We start from the raw sequence: 5,795 nt of genomic DNA, 5'->3' as shown, positions 1-5,795 counted from the left end.
TAATAAAAGTTGAGGCGGGCCGAAAGAGCAGAGCTCAACCCCTGCAAGCACAACTAGGTGAATACATTAAAACCTTTGAAAGCCTTTCCAAAAATCCTTTGACAGTGCCACACAAGACTAGTGCGAAAGCTGGAGATGCAGGCAGGAGTGAAAGGGAAGGTTCTCCATTGGATAAGGGAGAACCTAAGTAACAGAAAACAGCGAGTCACTGTGAGGGGTGAGGTCTCAGATTGGCGAGACGTCACCAGTGGGGTCCCGCAGGGTTCAGTCCTTGGACCCATACTGTTTCTTATATATGTAAATGATCTTCCAGATGGTATAGAATCATTCCTCTCATTGTTTGCTGATGATACAAAAATTATGAGGAGGATTAAGACTGAGGAAGACAGTGTGAGGCTACAAGATGACCTAGACTGAATGAATGGTTATCTTGAGATGATTTCGGGGCTTTTTAGTGTCCCCGCGGCCCGGTCCTCGACCAGGCCTCCACCCCCAGGAAGCAGCCCGTGACAGCTGACTAACACCCAGGTACCTATTTTACTGCTAGGTAACAGGGGCATAGGGTGAAAGAAACTCTGCCCATTGTTTCTCGCCGGCGCCTGGGATCGAACCCAGGATCACAAGTCCCGCGTGCTGTCCGCTCGGCTCCCTCGGTCCAACAATTAGCTGCTAAAGTTCAACCCGAGTAAATGTAAGGTAATGAAACTGGGCAGTGGATACAGGAAACTAGATACAGGATACAGAATTGAGTTGTATTCTCACAACCCAATGTACCTTCCTCATTATTTATTACTTAATTAGGCGAAGTATATAATTTACGGAATATAACTGTATCCCTTCAAAATAACATTTTCTTTTATCATGCCAAAATTTGACATAGAAAACGAATGTGAGAAACGAAGACTTTAAAATACAGCTGGGAATATAAACAAGTATATCCTCCATTGTTTTATTTATTTATTTATTTATTTTATTTATTTATTTATGCATATACAAGAAGGTACACTGGGAATGTGAGGATACATAATATGGTAATTACAATCTTGTAAAGCCACTAGTACGCGCAACGTTTCGGGCAGAAACGCAGAATTGTAGCGATTTATGAACCTATAAAGAATTTCTGTTCAACTTTGAATTTGCTGTGGCTTGTTGTATATTAAAAAGGTAGAAAAACGACCTTTAGCTCACACTGGCTGTCGTCACCCACTAAACATAAAAACTTATTATTTATTCACGGGAATCCAAAAGGACGCTAAATGTAGGATGAATTAATGTATACAGATTGAATCAACTATACAGCTAAGCTCTTGGGAGCATAAATATATATAGGTAGGACAAAGCAAAATAGAAAACCCGAAAAAAGTTGTAGTATTTAAAAATAATACAACTATTTTTAATCCATGTAAAAATATAAAATACTCAAAACTTATTGCTCGCAAAACATTGCCAGTTAGTTAACCTGACACTGACTCCGAGGGACCAGCCGTGGACAAGGCGCCGTCTCCCTCAGAACACACCTCCACTACCCACACAAACGCCGTCCTAAGCCCAAGCTTAAATTATTTAAATCCAAATAGGAATTAATAGATTTATAGCGACTTCAGTGCAGAGATTTGCACGATGGCGGAGGTCAGAGGAGCTGACGGGAGCCAACTGACGCGGCCGCACTCTACCAACAAAGTCAAGAGTGACCACACTCGCCGCAGGGAGGTATGTTAGCTCCAGTGGCGGCGTCCGTGTCTTGGTGTGGAGGGCTGGGATCTGGAGAAGGTACTGGTAGGTGAAAGAAATCAGTAGCCACTCCTTCAGGAAGAGGTCCCGAAACCTTTTGCCCGAAACGCATTGCGTAATAGTGGCTTTAGGCATTGTATGTACTAGCTCTATCTATATATCAATCCATTAATGTAACATCACTTGTATGTATATACCTTACCTGAATAAACATCTGAATCTGAATCTGAGGTGGTGGGGGGTTATTTTGCTTCCGTGAGTACAAGAATTCTGCAGCTGGGGCAGACAGGGCTGAAGTGGCATCGAACCAATGTCTGTTTTTTTTTGTTTTTTTAAATGACGCTGTTTGTCGACAGAATTGTATTTGTACTGCTTTTTCAGCCATGTTCCCCCCTTTTTATCTCATTTTTTATTTGTTCTCAACTCATTTTATTCTTTATGCTCAATTAGTATTAAGCTTTAGTCATTTAAGTTTTTCATGCCCGAAACGCTTTGTGTAATAGTGGTTTTAGGCATTGTATGTACTAGCTCTATCTATAAATCCATCACTCTGCAAAATCTCTTGTATGTATGTACCTTAGTTAAATAAACATTTGATTTGATTTGGCTTGATTTGAAATGCACAGCTTTCACCCGATCAATCAAGAAAACCACTTGAGCACCCCGACGGCCGATAACGATGGTCTTCGGAATTATCGACAGCACCCGGAAATGTCCTTCGTAGTGGCTACTGTAGTGACTAACGCACAGCGTCAACTCTCACAAAATCATAGCTATCAGAGAGAACGTCCTGGAGTATTTAGGCCAGACATGTAGATGGATGATGGGCCGCTTTTGGACAAATTCGCCGCCTTCAGAAATTACGGCATCGTCCTCCGCAGTCACTCCATGAAGGCTGGCGTGTTCAACAGCTTATATTGCGTCGGAGTGACCAGCTCGCAAGAAAGACGAAAATCGGAACCATATGCAAAGTCAGCTTCTGAGAGAGAGACAAAAAAAAAAAAAAAAATGTCGCCCCCTAGTTGCACGGATACCAATTAGTACCAAAGGAAGGTTGTCGATCCACGGGGTCAGGTCTTGTGTCCTCAGCGCCGCCTTCAGTTCGCTGTAAAACCGTTCCACCATCCCGTTAGCCTGGATGGTAGGTCATAACCTGGTTGTGTATGGTATCCAGGAACTACAACAGCTCCCTCCACAAAGAATGTTCTCGCAGCAACCTTTGCGACGAGACGCTGGGGGAATTGCCCACAGCTATTGGTCTGATCCCTCTATCCTTTTTTAGGTTATATATAGCTCTTGAAATAGCACTTTCTCTGTAACTAGCTGACATTGTAACTATAAGGTGTGAAGGATAGATGAAATTGTTTATGTAATAATCTAAGATGAGGTCTGAAAAAGACCTTTTGTGCCCTCTGTAATGCTTTTTGCGCTACCGCTCACAGGATGGGTATGGGGTGCACAATAAACTAGCCGCCTCCGGCAGCAACAATCAAAAAATCTATCCCTACACAAATGCCGGCGCCTGGGATCGAACCCAGGATCACAAGTCCAGCGTGCTGTCCGCTCGGCCGACCGGCTCCATGTGTATTAAATAGCACTTGTATGGGAGAAGTAACAAACTGACAAGACTAATAGATGTTGTCACAGCTCGAATACGACTTGGCTACAATTAGTATCTCTGGTAGTTCAGCTTGTATGGGGGTCTTGATGACATTATGTATAAAATGTGCGTACTGTTCAGGGTCTAAGATCTGAAAACAATCACAATTCGTTGTTGCCAAACTTGAATTAAACCCAACCCATCATGACCCATACCAAGCCGTCTCAACTGATACGTAGTTATGATTTCCCATAGTAGCTTCCTTGCCTGAAAAGGAATGAAGTTGCGAAGCACAAAAGTTCTCGTTTTCTATGAATCGGTATTGTTGCAACTTGAGAGAACGGACCGGACATCATAAATCAGTATGATGTCCATATGATTATACATCAGTGATTATACATCATGTATGATTATACATCAGTATAATAATGTATTCACCTAGTTGTGCTTGGGGGGGTTGAGCTCTGCTCTTTCGGCCCGCCTCTCAACTGTCAATCAACTGTTACTACTTTTTTTTCCCCAACACACACCAGGAAGCAGCCCGTGACAGCTGATTAACTCCCAGGTACCTATTTTCTGCTAGGTAACAAGGGCATCAGGGTGAAAGAAACTCAATGCCCATTGTTTCTCGATTTCTCCACCGGAATCGAACCCGGGACCACAGGATCACGCGTCCAGCGTGCTGTCCAGTCAGCCACCGGCCCCTATATTAAAAATGCATCGGCCGGGAATCGAACCCGGGCCTCCCGCGTGGCAGGCGAGAATTCTACCACTGAACCACCGATGCTACATGTATATGAGAGACAATGTAAGGATCAAACATTTTGCATCAAGAATGTATTATTAAAATTCTTTTCATTTATACCGGAATATGTACTTTATGACAGCTATTGAATTAATGTATTTGTAGTGTAAAATCTTATGTATAATTTGTGTACTTTATGGATTGAAGTCCTTTATACAGTGTACAATCCTTTCACTGTTGTTGTTGTTGTTCAAGATTCGCTACCTGGAACAAAAAGTTTCAAGCCCTTTCTCTCGGCTTGCTGCAATACATAAATACATAATCATTATACATAAATCATTATACATAAATCATTATACATAATTATGAGGGGGTACCACCTCTGGTGCAAGTGTAGGGACTCATAGCCTCGGAGAAGAAAATTGTATTTGTGCTGCTTTTTCAGCCATGTTCCCCCCTTTTATATTTTTATTTTTATTTGTTCTCACACATTTTATTCTTTATATTCAATTAGTATTAAGTTTTAGTCATTATAATGTTTTTCCTGCCCGAAACGCTTTGCATAATAGTAGCTTTAGGCATTGTATGTACTAGCTCTATCTATAAATCCATCAATTTTTGTAAAATCTCTTGTATGTATGTACCTTACCAGAATAAACATTTATTTATTTATTTATTTATTTATTAAAATAAAGAGTACTCAGAGAAGACTTTGTGGATCCTCACTGAACACTTTGATATTTTCTTCTACCACCCTTATTCTTTTGGTATGTGTGTATATATGATATAACATAATTATTATACATAATTATTATACATAAATTATTATACATAAATTATTATACATAATTATTGTACATAATTATTATACATAAATCTTTTTACGAAGACTCAAATGAACTGATTTAATTAAGTACGTGCAGTTCGTTCTCGATTCACAATCGGGAAATCCTGGTTCGAATCCCGGCCAGGACAGAAGCGGTTGGGCGTGTTTCTTGTCACCTATATAATGGCTTGTTCACCTAGCAGTAAATAGGGACCAAGGAGTTAGTCAGCTTGTTGTGGGGTAGCAGTCTGTGGAAGGGTCAGTAATTCGACCTTGAAAGATACCTCAGTATAAGTCTAACACGTATATATATCCACTGGCTACCTGTCCCCCGATAAAATGAAAATATAAAGGATGCATCGGCCGGGAATCGAACCCGGGCCTCCCGCGTGGCAGGCGAGAATTCTACCACTGAACCACCGATGCTACGTGTGTTATGAAACGAAAATTTTATTAAAATTTAAACAATATCAATTGTGAGACTTGGAATCATGATTAGCAGTGATATGAGGCTGAGACAGGAATGAGGGTTGTACCACTGTACCACCACACCACACAGCTGAGTGTTGTACCACTGTACCACCACACCACACAGCTGAGTGTTGTACCACTGTACCACCACACCACACAGCTGAGTGTTGTACCACTGTACCACCACACCACACAGCTAAGTGCTGCACCACAGTACAGCCCATCCTCCTGTTTTGGTAGTACTTATAAGTAGGATGTGGTCCATAGTACAATATACCGACATACAACGCAATTATCTTCTCTACAAGTCCTTCATACAACACACATATCTCCTATACAAGTCCCTCATACACCACACTTATCTCCTATACAAGTCCCTCATACACCACACTTATCTCCTATACAAGTCCCTCATACACCAC

General features: G+C 41.4%; 2 non-coding genes across 2 annotated transcripts; both read right to left on the bottom strand.

Moving 5' to 3' along the window:
• Nucleotides 1-4,047: 4,047 nt before the first annotated feature.
• On the bottom strand, nucleotides 4,048-4,118 carry TRNAG-GCC (transfer RNA glycine (anticodon GCC)). Its single transcript has one exon. It is a non-coding gene; the product is annotated as a tRNA-Gly (tRNA).
• A 1,139-nt stretch (nucleotides 4,119-5,257) lies between these two features.
• TRNAG-GCC (transfer RNA glycine (anticodon GCC)) lies at nucleotides 5,258-5,328 on the bottom strand. The gene has a single exon. It is a non-coding gene; the product is annotated as a tRNA-Gly (tRNA).
• Nucleotides 5,329-5,795: the final 467 nt, after the last annotated feature.

This window comes from Procambarus clarkii, chromosome 11 (assembly GCF_040958095.1).
Source record: "Procambarus clarkii isolate CNS0578487 chromosome 11, FALCON_Pclarkii_2.0, whole genome shotgun sequence".
Lineage (NCBI taxonomy): Eukaryota > Metazoa > Arthropoda > Malacostraca > Decapoda > Cambaridae > Procambarus > Procambarus clarkii.
Note: the sequence above shows the minus strand (reverse complement) of the source record. Positions and strands in the feature narration are given on the sequence as shown.